The following is a 13011-nucleotide window of genomic DNA, read 5'->3' as shown; positions in this document are numbered from 1 at the left end:
AACACAAAACCCATCACCTCCCTGCCAGCATGGGGAATCCCGCCCGTGGCAAATGTCATGAGGAAGGGGGCCTGACAAAACGCAAAGGCGGGATCAGGCCTCAGGAGTCCCCTCTGGATTTTCTCAAGCATCTACCCCCAGAACCAAAATCTGTCTGCTTTACTATATTATGCTTTCCACCTTCTCTTCTGACATTAACAGGGGGCTGTCCCCGCCCCCCCCCCCGCCCCCGCCAACACACACCTTTTTCTGGAAAAAGTTAATTTAGAGCTTTTAGATAATAAGTCTCCTGGGCATAACAGTGTTTCAATCCCAAAACCCCTCTGATGGCTTTCTAGCCTGCCTGCCGGACTCTTACAGCTGCGCATGTGATTGTTTGTGGCCTCCCAAGCACGAGAGGCACAGGAAGCTTAAAACATCCTAGGAATGTAGGGGCTTCTGAGGAGTCAAAATCATTAGAATAGGACTGATAAAGGGTTTCATTTGTTGAGCCAATACTTGCTGCCAAATTTTCATATCTTTTATTTGCTGATATAGTTGGCATGTAGGAAAAACAGGTAGTAGCCCTGGTATTAGCAACATTAGATCTTAGAGTTAAGTACTTTCTTTGTTATAACCCACTGCACCTTTGTTCTACAGGAATGTAACTTTTTTTAGTACTTTGAGGGTGATGCAGATAAAAGAAAAAACACTTCAAGGGAAAAAGAGTTTTCTGATTGATAGACATTTATCTAGGAAAAGAGCCAGAAAAATGTTAACAGGCCCCCTGGCCAGAAGATGATGTAAAACCACCTAAGACCTTTTGTATACGGGAAGGTATGCAAAAAGAAAGCCTGGTCTCAATAAGGGTGAGGACTGCTGCCCCTGCATAACTCTGCATATTCCATTATTTCTTTATGTACAACTTGGGGTATATAAGCTACTTTTGAAAATAAAGTTGTGGGTCTGGCACCGATGCTTGGCTCCCCCACGTCATTCTTTTCTTCATTTTCTGACTGAATTCCCATCTGGAGTGCGGAGGCTCACCGTGTCTACTTATTTGCCCTGGCTTCTAAGACCCATGCGAGAGGGAGCCCAAGGCAGGGCACCCTCCGCTATTCAAGCGGGTGCCGGTGGCCTACGTAGATGGTGCAAACCCCTTGTCTTGGAGTTTTATTGGTTCTCCGTGTAAACCAAGTTATTCAGCATCTTTTCTCCACTAATTTTCCTACTACACTATTCTTTCCTAATCTCTCTTTATATTTCTAAATAAATAAATCTCTCCTCGCTGACGCCATCTCCCCTTCAAATTTCCTGGATCCACCGGGGCTGGACCCCGGCACCTCCCAATTTTGTGTTGTGTGAGATTTCTTTTCAAATCTGGAACAATGAATATTAGAGGTGCAGTTAGTGAAGGGCCTAAGAATGGCATTAAGGTGTGAAATAAGGATGGAAACTCACATTCTGACACAGGATTCCTTCCATGGCCTCTCTAGGCCAACCACACTCCTTAAAAAAAATAGACTGGATCTTTCCAAGTCTTTTTCTCTAAAAGAAGACCAGGGTAACTTTCTCTGCCAATTCATATTTGGCACGGCAGCTGAAAACATTCAGCATTTATGAATGAAACCTAACCTCTTTCAAGGTCCAGGAGAATTTTTAGATAACTTTTGATTTCGATTTCAAGTGGTGTAGATGGGAAATTTAATTAGGATTGTATTTCTCCACCAGTGGAGGGCAGAAAGGAGACATAGTCCTTATTTTTAAAAATTCTAGTTGAAGCTTTAATAAGAAAAAAAAAAAAGTGAAGTCTTTTTTTTTTTTTTTTTTGGTCGTTCTGCTAAGCATATGTTTATCTAAATCTAGCGACACCGTTTTTGTCTGTTTCTCTTTAAGGACACCCAATTTAAGCTCAGGTCTACCTTGAGACTGGGGACTTCAACAGGAAAACCAGACAGCAGAATTTGTCATTTCTCTGGTGTATTTTTGAGTGAACTGCAATTAGTCAATCGGGAAACATTTCCTACCTTATTTCTATTCCTTTTGTATACTAGTTCATCTAACAAATATCCAAGCATCTGTTACTGATCCAGGTTCATTCCTGCACACAGCTCAGCACTGATTCCAGGGACTTTGTGACTGGGCCCTGCGGTCTGGCCACTGGCTCACCTCTGAGGAAACACAGCTTTCTCCTCCAGGTACGTGGAGCATCTCCTCCTGGTCTTAAACCTACATTTCCTGGTCTGTGGGCATTTCCCAGACTAATGTGAGAGCTGAAGAAACAAAGCTAAAAGCAAAATGGTCCTCAGCTCTCCTCAGAGATTCCTTTTGTGGTCCTCCCTCTGACAGGCTGGAGGTGAAATCCCAGCTCTTTTATTCCCCACTGTGACAGTCACTTAACATCTCTAGACCCCAGTTTCTTTATTTGTAAGATGGGACTTCATGGGGTGGTCTTGAAGAATAAATAGGAATGCTGGGTATGCTTCTTTTCTGCTCTTATTCAGACTCCACTTGGTAAAGAAGTTCTGAAAAATGAGGTCCATGTTACCCATAAAAACAAAGAAAACTACCCCTTGATTGGAAGAGGGATTCCCCAGACCAGCTTCAGTGAGGGTGATCCCTTGGGTCCCTAATCTATGTTTGTCCCTTGTTGCTCTGATGGGACCAAGCATCTTCCTCCAAGACAAAACCAACAAAAGCAAAAGCACCCACAATCTTAAATCATCATCTTAAATCACCTGATCTTAAATCATCCAGTGGCTGGAGGTCCTCAGGATGGGTCCCATTCACTCCTCATATCCTCATACATTTTTTTTAAGCACTGCGGTTACACCTATAATGAGTGATAATCTGCTTGCTGTTAGAATATTTTTCCCTATTATATTCAGGTTCCTTGAAAGGGATGTGGAAAACTTGGTCAGGGTGAGTGGAAATGAAAAAATTAAAGGGTTGGAAACTTAACAGATGGCAAAGACAGCTAGAAGAAAAGATCTGAGCCTGACCAAAATTTTGAGTGACCTGGAAAATTTACATATGTTCCTTCCACACTTCTGACTCCACTCTCAGAATTTCACTCCAAAGAGTCTCACAGACTGCTCAGTCACACAAACTCCCTTTCATAGCCCCTTACACATAAGACTTCATTCACACAAGCCCACTTGTTAACACTTGCACTGTTCACACAGATACCTTTTCATGGGTTCCCTCAACAGAGAAATCCAGACAGCAGCCAGTATGTGTGCGTGCACACACATTCACACCGCACACCACCATTCCAGTCTCTATTCTCTCAGATATGCCTGGACACCGTTCCTGCTTCTTTCAGCTTTCATCCAAATTCCCTCACATAAATCACTTTCAACAGGTATTTATTAAGTGACTATGATGTGACAGGCACTGTCATGAACTCCTGTGAGCAAGAGAACTGAATAAGATGTGGTCTTTGCTCTCAAGGAGCTCAGAGCTAACTAGAGAAGGTGACTGAGGAGGGAGGGAAACCATGTAAAAATCTAAATGCATGGGATGAGACTGGTCCTGAAACTGAGGTGAGGCATAAGGAAAAGCAGGCAAAGGTGAGAGAAAGAGAGGAGGGGACATGGGGAATAGAAGATCTCTCCTACCTGGAAACGGAGGCACTGAAATGAAGGGGAGCTTGAGAATTATCTTGAAGAATTGGAAAGTCTTTGCCAGGTAGACAAGGAGAAGCTTGTTCACCAGAGAGAGAATGTAAAGAAATGGAGAATCTGTGAAGCATGGCACAGGTGTGACATGCCAGACAAAGGGAGAAGGGGTTGGAGAGGTAAACAGGGACAGATGATGAAAATCCTCTTACACTATGCAAAGTAATTTGAAATTTATTCACTGTTCAGTGTGAGTCACTCAAATGCTTCTGGTGGAAAGTGACAGAAAAAGTCACCTCTGGAGGTTTAACCAATAAACAAAATGCATTAACTCACACAAATGGAAGCCCAAAGAAAGGGCACAATATAGTGTCATCAAAGGCTCAGTTATTTTCACCTATTTCCTGTTCTATCCTCATCATGTTGCTCACTCTCCTCATGATTAAGACATGGCTGCAGTGGCCTTGGGCATTGCATCCTCACTTAGCAACATCCAGAGGCAGAAAAGAACTGTATCTCTTTTATGTGTCTCCTTTTCAGGATCCCTTCTTTGCATTTCTTTTTAAAAACTAAGAATCCTTTCCTAAAATCTCCCCCATTCCAATAGGCTTGCTCTCATCCCTCAAGTTCTTATGTCCTTTCTTAAGTCAAGGATTAGCAAGATGATTACTTGATTGGCTTGACTGGAGCTGGAGCTGGAGTCCAGGGATTCGGGAAGCCAATGGCTGATGAAGAACTGGAAAAAAATCTTGACTCTTGACAAAGAAGGGGGTGGCAGTCACCAACACAGTGCTGTGCATCTCTGGAGGATTCTGGGTAGTGGTACAATATGATCAGATCTGCATTGTGAAAAGATGAATCTGACAATAGTTAACAGGATAGATAAGAGAGAGAAGAATGAGACGAGAGGCAGGAAAACCAGTGTCAGAGGGTTTGAAATGACAGCCTCTATCAGAGCATATTCATTCAGAGAAAAATGGACAAAAGCAGATGGTAAAAAGCAGACATGGAAGTGATGGATGAGGAAGGAGGAGCCCAGGTGATCCCTGGCCCCTTAGGGGGACTCCCATTGCCCTCTGCCAAATTTACCTGAGAGGTTTCAGCAAAGTATGCTGGAACTCTCCAAAAGAAGGGCTTTCCAAACCTTTATAGATTCTGCTGAGAGCCAGATGTCCATGGTTCCTTCTGCCAGATGTATGTGGTTGACCAAATGTATGTAGTTCCTTCTACCATCAACCCATCTTCCTCTTTCGAATCTTTTAACTGATCAGCGACTCCTTACCAACCTCTTTTGCTGGTTTCTCTTTACATCACTGATTTCTATATCTGTGCCTGTCCCAGGTGTCTCAAACTCTCTTCTCTTCTCTCTCTCTCTCTCTCCTCATTCCTGAGCTAGGAGAACTTCAGATGGAGGTTCCTGAGGTCTTCCTAGGTGTATGGGCCACAGAGAGTTTTAAAGGATCAAGATCTAGCTCCTCTGTTTGCACATGTCTTCTTTCCTAAAACTGCTTGGTCTACGAACATTGCCAGATAGAGATGTGGGTTCCCTTTTCCGGTGCTCACTTTTTCACAAGAGATCAGCACCTGCTCCCACAACCTTTCTGAATCTTATTGAGGTTCATTGTTCCAAGGGGTAAAAAAAAATTTGTGGGATATCTGCTCCCGAGTAAAGTCTGGTGAGAATAAAGCAAACAGACTGTCAGAGAGACAAGGTGTAGGAACAGGTATGATTTCCTTGCAGAGACAAACCCATGGTGAGTCTCTGTGCCTCACCTAGGAGCAGAACTGCAAAGTAAGATGTTTGTTCTAGAAAGGAAGTATATTAGCAGATTTATTTAATCTGGAAAATAAAGTCACACTTTTGATGTCAGAAAGTCTGTGTGGGCTGGGCAGACTTTGTGATGAGGGGATACAATGCATTTTGCAATTTAGTGAGGTGTCAGGCTTTTCCCTAAAGTAATGATTAGAATATGCAGCTCCAGTATTTGATAAAAACACATATGTAAGGCAAAAATTATTATACATGTGATATACATATGTAGGAGGAGAAGGGGACACCAGAGTATGAGATGGCTGGATGGCATCACCGATTTGATGGACCTGAGTTTGAGCAGGCTCTGGGAGTTGGTGACAGACAGGGAAGCCTGGCATGCTGCAGTCCAGGGGGGTTGCCAAGAGTCAGACACATCTGAGCAACTGAACTGAACTGAACATATGCACATTTATATATGTATACACATATACATGTAAAGCATGCTTGTGATGACATTTTTGTTAAAATATTTTACCAGCAAATGCTTAGTAATAAATAATTTTAGAAGTTTTGATAAAAATCCTTCTTATTTTATTTTCCAGAAGCTGGGGAAGCAAATGACTTTAATGATATAACAAATCCTTTTCTGATTCTGGTGGTTTCCAACTCTTTGGTTTCATGAAAATTGAAAGAAGATGTAATAGATCTGTCACCTGATAGGTCCTTACCAGCAATATTCAGTGATAAATCACCTATGTGATTTTTGGCATATAACTCAGAAAACATTCAAATAATTTCAAAGAGTGACATTATTTAAATAAAAAAAAACTCTTTGCCTCATCTATTTATTAATGGGGAAAAGCTTCATTGGCTTTTCTGTCCATAAAAATGAAAAAGTAAGAAGAATATTGCTGAATCCTGTCTCAATCTAGCAAAAAGAATCAAACACACACACATAATATATATTATATTATATATATATATAAAATCTGCAAAGAACTATGCTGAATTCATGAGGAAATATTTAATGATTAACATCAATAAATGACCATTTGTTTACCATGTAAGAGATAACAATTATGTTATTTGATCAGTTAAGCACTAATACTAACTGTAATAACAACTCAATCCAGAAAAAGAAATTAACACTATGGACTATGGTTTCAGAAAAAAATATACCAGCAGAAAGGTATGAGAGAGTGATAAATGAAAGACTTACGAGCTTAAAGATATACTTACTGCATTAGGAGAATATTTTGCAAGGAAGCGAATGAAAAGGCCCCTAGGGCCTTAGCACGTGCTATTTCATCCCAGTGGACTGGAAACAAGAATTCAAAAGGCAAAAGGAAACTGTCAAATTTCTAGTTGTTAGAGAAGAATATACAACCCTGAATATTCATTGGAAATAAACCCTGGATATTCATTGGAAGGACTGATGCTAAAGCTGAAGCTCCAATACTTTGGCCACCTGATGTGAAGAACTGACTCACTGGAAAAGACTCTGATGCTGGGAAAGACTGAAGGCAGAAGGGGAAGACGGAGGATAAGATGGCTAGATGGCATCATCAACTCAATGGATATAAGTTTAAGTAAACTCCAGGAGATGGTGAAGGACAGAGAAGCTTGGTGTGCTGTAGTCCATGGGGTTGCAAAGAGTTGGACACAACTTAGTGACTGAACAACAAGAAGAGAAGAGTATTCATGTATTTTTTTAAATGAATGACAGTGGCTATAAAATCACTATTGTATTTAGAGTCTTGAGTATGTTTAAAAGAGAGCAATGTAGCAACTTTACTTAAAAATGTTAATAACTAAAAAACATTTATAACTATACATCTCTAAAATTATTTGTAATTATTTAAATTTATAACAAAACTGTATAAAACTTCTTAAAATGTGTGAGGAGAATCACAGCTTTTTCAAGTTCTTTCAGAGGCTAACTGACATTTATAGAACATTACACTCAACAACTGCCGAAATCATTTTTCTTTGCACGTGAACCCAACAAGATACAGCATATGGTGTATCAAGATACACCATATGCTGGTCATAAAACAAGTGTCAATCAATTTCAAAGGAGTGAAATCACATGAAGTATATTCTCTGACCATAAAATGTTTCAGGAGATAACCTGGAAAATCCCCAATGACTTGGAAATTAAATAATACACTGTTAAGCAATGCACAGGTTAAAGAAATCACAGGGGAAATTAGAAAACATTTAGAAATGAATGACAAAAAACACAACATATCAAAATCTGCAGTATGCAATTAAAGCAGTGCTGAGAGGGAAATCTATGATTTTATGTGCTTATATTAGAAAAGAAGAAAGAAGAAAAAAAATAAGAAATAAGCTTAGATCAGTGATTTAAGCTTCCTTCTTAAAAGAAGCTAGGAAAAAGAAGAAAAATTAAACAAAAACATTTAAAAAAAAGAAGTAGTAGTGAAAGTCAGTTAAATAAAAAATGGAAAAACTATAGAGGAAAAAATCAATGAAAACAAAAGTTAGTTCTTCGAAAGAATTATCAAAGTCAAGAAACACTTAGCAAGACCGATAAAGATAAAAGAAAATTCAAATTTCCAATATTAGGAATGAAAGAAGAGACATCAAAACTTGTCACAGAAACACAGAAAAGTTAATAATAGGAAATTATGTACAGTTTTTCGTCAATAACTTTGACAGCTTAGATGAAACAGAAAAATTCTTTGAAAGATACAACTTTCCAAAGCTGACATAAGCATAAATAGGAAATCTGAATAGCCCTATATCTGTTAACAACATGGAAACTGTCATTTTAATCTTCCCACAGAACTCCAGGCTCAGAGAAAATACCAAGCTCAAATGATTTCACTGGTGAATTTATCACCCATTTAAGGAAGAAACAATATGAATCTTACGCACACTCTTTGAGAAAATAGAGGAGTAGAGAGAATATTTCCTAACTCATTTTAGGAGACCAGCATTACCTTGATACTAAAACCAGTAAAATTACAAGCAAAGTACAGACAAATACCTTGAACACATACGCAAAAATCCTAAACAAAATATGATTTCGTATTTTGTATCCAGCAATAAATAATAAGGATAATTCAGTATAACTAACTAGGATTTACCTCCATGAATACAAGATTGGTTTAACATTTGAAAGTCAATATAATTCATCACAATAACAGAATAAAAGAAAAATCATATGATTATCTCAATAGATGTAGTAAAAGCACTTCACAAAATTTAACAAGCTTCTTCCACAAAAGAAAACAAGCTTCTCAAAAGAGAAGCCCATGCACTGCAATGAGAGAAACCCCACATGCAGTAACAAAGACCCAGTGGGGCAGAACATAATCTTTTTAAAAGTTAAAAAAAAAACATAAAATGTTTGGGGATAAATCTACAACAGATGTGTATGGCCTCTACACTGAGAACATATGAAACATTGCTGAGACAAATTAAAGAAGTTCAAAATAAATGGAGAGAGAGGTCATACCCATTGATTGGAAGACCTAATATTGTTAAAATTGCAGTTCTCCCCAAATTAATCTCCTTCAAGTATTTCTATAATGTATACAGAAATTCAGAAGAACCTAGAATAGCAGATGGAAGACCCAAGTCAGAGAACTTAAACTATGTAAATTTAAGACACTGTAAAAGCTACAGAAATCAAGGCACTGTGTTGCCATAAGTGACATAAGGGGAAACAAATAGATCAATGGAACAGAATAATCCCACAGGTATATGGTTAACTGAGTTTTGACAAAAGCATCAAAGCAATCCTATGGGGAAAGAAAATATTTATCAAATGGTGCTGCAACAACTGGATGTTCGTAAGGAAAAGAAATGAATGTTGTCTCCTATCTCATACTACACATTAAAATAAGTCAGACAAAGATAAAAATCATATGATATCACTTGCATGTGAAATCTAAAAAAATTACACAAATAAGCTTATTTACAAAACAGAAATAGACTCACAAACTTCAAAAACAAACTTCTGGTTACCAAAGAGGAAAGGTTGTTGTTGTTTAGTCACTCAGTCGTGTCTGACCCTTGTGAGCCCATGCACTGTAGCCCGCCAGAAAGGAGGAGGGGATAAATTGGGAATTTGGGATTATCAGATACACACTGCTATATATAAAACAGATAAAACAACAAGGACCTACTATATAGCACAGGCAACTTTTTCAATATCTTGTAATAGCTTATAATGGAAAAGAATCTGAAAAAAAAAGACATATATATATAACTGGATCACTATGTTATACATCTGAAAGACTGTAAATCAACTACACTTCAATAAAATAAATAAAAATAAAGCAACTACAACTTAAAAATTCAAGATGGATCATAGATATTAACATAATCCTTGTATAAGAAAATAGAGATCTCTGAAACCATGGAGTAGGTAAAGAGCTCTTGGAACACAGAAAGCAGAAACCATGGAAAAAACCACTAGTCATACTTTATTAAAATTAAAAACTACTGCTCATTGAAACACACAATTACGAAAATGAGCAGGGAAGCCACAGATCTGGAGAAAATATTTAATGACAAAGTATTTTTAAAATTTAATTAAAATTTATATCTGACATAATAGTATGTTGAGAATATAGAAACTCTGTAATAAGAAGAGAAATCAATAAAAAATGGGCAAAAGACTTAAACAGAAACTTTACAAAGGATAGCCAATAAGAACATGAATAAGTGCTCAGTATCATTAGTTATCAGGGAAATGCAAACTAAAACTACAATGTAGTAGGATTTCATTAAAGCCCATTTGACTGGCTAAATTAAAAACACTACCACCATCAGATGTTGAGAAGGTGTAGAACAACTGGAACTCTATACACTGCTGCTTCTTCACACTCTAGGTTTTGAGTCATAAAGGTGACATTTAAACTTCACCTCCCACTCTGTTCTAGTCTTTAATTTTTCCAGGACCCCAGTAAGAAGAAGAGGCCCCCAACAACTCTCTCATCCCTCAACTGGTGATAATTCTCACACCCCTGCCTTGGGTGATATTGAGAATTAAGTGTGGCAATGCAGGTCCTGGGACATAATAGACAATCAATCATACACAAGCTCCCTTCTCACTTTCCCACTGTCTATGCTTAGAAAGTTCTATCCCCACTTCTTTTATGCCACACAACAGCCCATCTCTGCATGTCTCAGTCGCCAGCGATTTCCAGAAGTATGACAGCTTTGAAGATCAGCATCCTTCTGGCCTAGCTCTCTGGGGGCTGCTTTTCTCCTTGTTTTGATAAGACCAATAACCCCAGTTTGGAGTTCCTTCCCTGCTCTCTGTTGAAGGCATCTCTGTGTTCATCCTTCAAAATACCACATCTTCCTTTATACCAGGGCTTTCTTAGAAGCTTCTCTGCCTACACTGACTGCCCTCTTTTCTAGACAATTTGATCTGTACCAATGCCTTTGGTGCTCACAGTTGACTGTCATTAAAACAAAAACAAAAACAAAACTTGCTTCTGGGGAATTCCCTGGTGGTATAGGAGTTAGGACCCTGTGCTTCAACTGCAGGAGGCATGGGTTTGATCCCTGGTTGGGAAACTAGATCCCGAAAGCTGATTTACAATATTGTGTCAGTTTCAGGTGTGTAGCAAAGTGGTTCAGCTATACACATATCCACTCTTTTTCAGATTCTTTTCCCATTTAGGTTATCATAGAATATTGAGTCGAGTTACCTATGTTATACACTAGGTCCTTGTTATTTTATATACAGCAGTGTATATATGTTAGTCCCAAATTACTCCTAATTTATTCTTAATCCTAAATTATCCCTCCCCCTGAACTTTCCCCTTTGGTAACCGTAAGTTTGTTTTAGAAGTCTGTTAGTCAATTTTGTAAATTATTTGTATTCATTTGTATCACCTTTTTTGGACTGTATATTATTTGAGTGCAGTACCTTATAATTATTATGTAATACTTATTACATTACTTTGGAATTAGATTCTTGACAAATGACAGTCTACCTATAGACTCTCTTGTTAAATAACCATGTCAGATCTTCCCCAAATAGGCCATGGAACGTTAAAGGGTGCTCCATGAATAAAGATGGCATGGTCGATTAAATCTGGGGAATGCTAAACTAAAACAGACTTCCAGCTGCAGGACTCTTCAGAATCTGTAGTATACTCCTGTGTTTTGTGAATATGGTGTGAAAGGTGAGGATAGAGTCTACGTGCATGTGTGCATGCTAGGTCGCTTCAGTTGTGTCTTGACTCTTTGTGACCCTATGAACTATAGCCCATCAGGCTCCTCTGTCCATGAGATTCTCTAGGCAAGAATACTGGCACGGGTAGCCATTCCCTTTTCCAGGGGATCTTCTGGACCCAGGGATTGGACCTCTATCTCTTATGTCTCCTGCATTGGCAGGTGGGTTCTTTACCACAGAGTCCACATAGGACTTCCCAAATTTATTTGACCCTGGAAGACTTTCATCTTAGAGCATCCTGTAGTACTGGGTGTCCAAACTTTGGAGCTTCTCTGGTGGCTCAGAGAATCTGCCTGCAATGTGGGAGACCCAGTTTCGATCCCTGAGTGGGAGAGATCCTCTGGAGAAGGGAGTGGTTAGAATGGTTACCCACTCTAGTATTCGTGCCTGGAGAATTCTATGAACAGAGGAACCTGGCGAGCTACAGTCCATGGGGTTGCAAAGTGTCGGACATGACTGAGGGACTAAAGCTCTGACTTTGGGAAACCTACACCCTACTTTATCCTCAGTGCTGGGCTGTCACTGGAAGTGAACAGGATGATGCTCTCTCCTTCCAATGAGACGCATTTTGGCATCTTGTAAGAGGAAGAAGGTCAGGGATCGTGCCTGCCATTTTTCAGTCCTTTTGGTCCCCCAGGCCTGCTGTGTAGGACTTTGTCTAGCAGAGTCCTCACTCCCACACCCACAGGCTTGCCTGCAAAGCCATCCCCACAAGCTGGGCAAGATGGGGCCCTGTATGCCTGTTTTCCTTTAACATGGCTCAGCCCTGGCCCAGGTTTCCTGAGGTGACTTAGTTTCTCTGCCTTGCTGTGCTGTCCATACTGTGGAGAACTCAGACTATAAGTCATATATTCAGAGGATTCCTGGATGGCCAGCAACCCCGGCCAGCGACCCCAGCCAGCTTTGCCCACACTTCTTATCCCACAGACCTCATTTATCTACTCTTCTGTGGGCCTTGCCAATGCATCCTTTCCTTTCCATTGCCCTAGAGAGCCAATCCTGAAACCAGAAAGCAGCTCTGTATTTCATCTCCAGAGAGAGCACCTTTGTTCAGAGAAATGGACAAGTTTCCAGGCACCAGCACAGGCCCAGGTTATCAATGATACCTCTATCCCTGCAAAGGTGTGCTAGACCCTGCCTTCCAGGCACTCCTTGGCTACCAAAGAGGCGTGATACAGCATGGCACAAAGAGCAAGCACCTGCTAATCTCCACAAAGTGCTCAGTCAGTTCAGTTGCTCAGTCATGTCTGACTCTTTGCAACCCTATGGACAGCAGCACGCCAAGCTTCCCTGTCCATCACCATCTCCCGGAGCTTGCTCAAACTCATGTCTATCGAGTTGGTGATGCCTTCCAACCAGAGATCCTCTGTCATCCCCTTCTCCTCCAGCCTTCAATTTTTCCCAGCATCAGGGTCTTTTCCAGTGAGTCAGTTCTT

Source organism: Budorcas taxicolor, chromosome 13, assembly GCF_023091745.1.
Source record: "Budorcas taxicolor isolate Tak-1 chromosome 13, Takin1.1, whole genome shotgun sequence".
Taxonomy (NCBI): domain Eukaryota; kingdom Metazoa; phylum Chordata; class Mammalia; order Artiodactyla; family Bovidae; genus Budorcas; species Budorcas taxicolor.
This window is presented reverse-complemented; position numbering follows the sequence as displayed.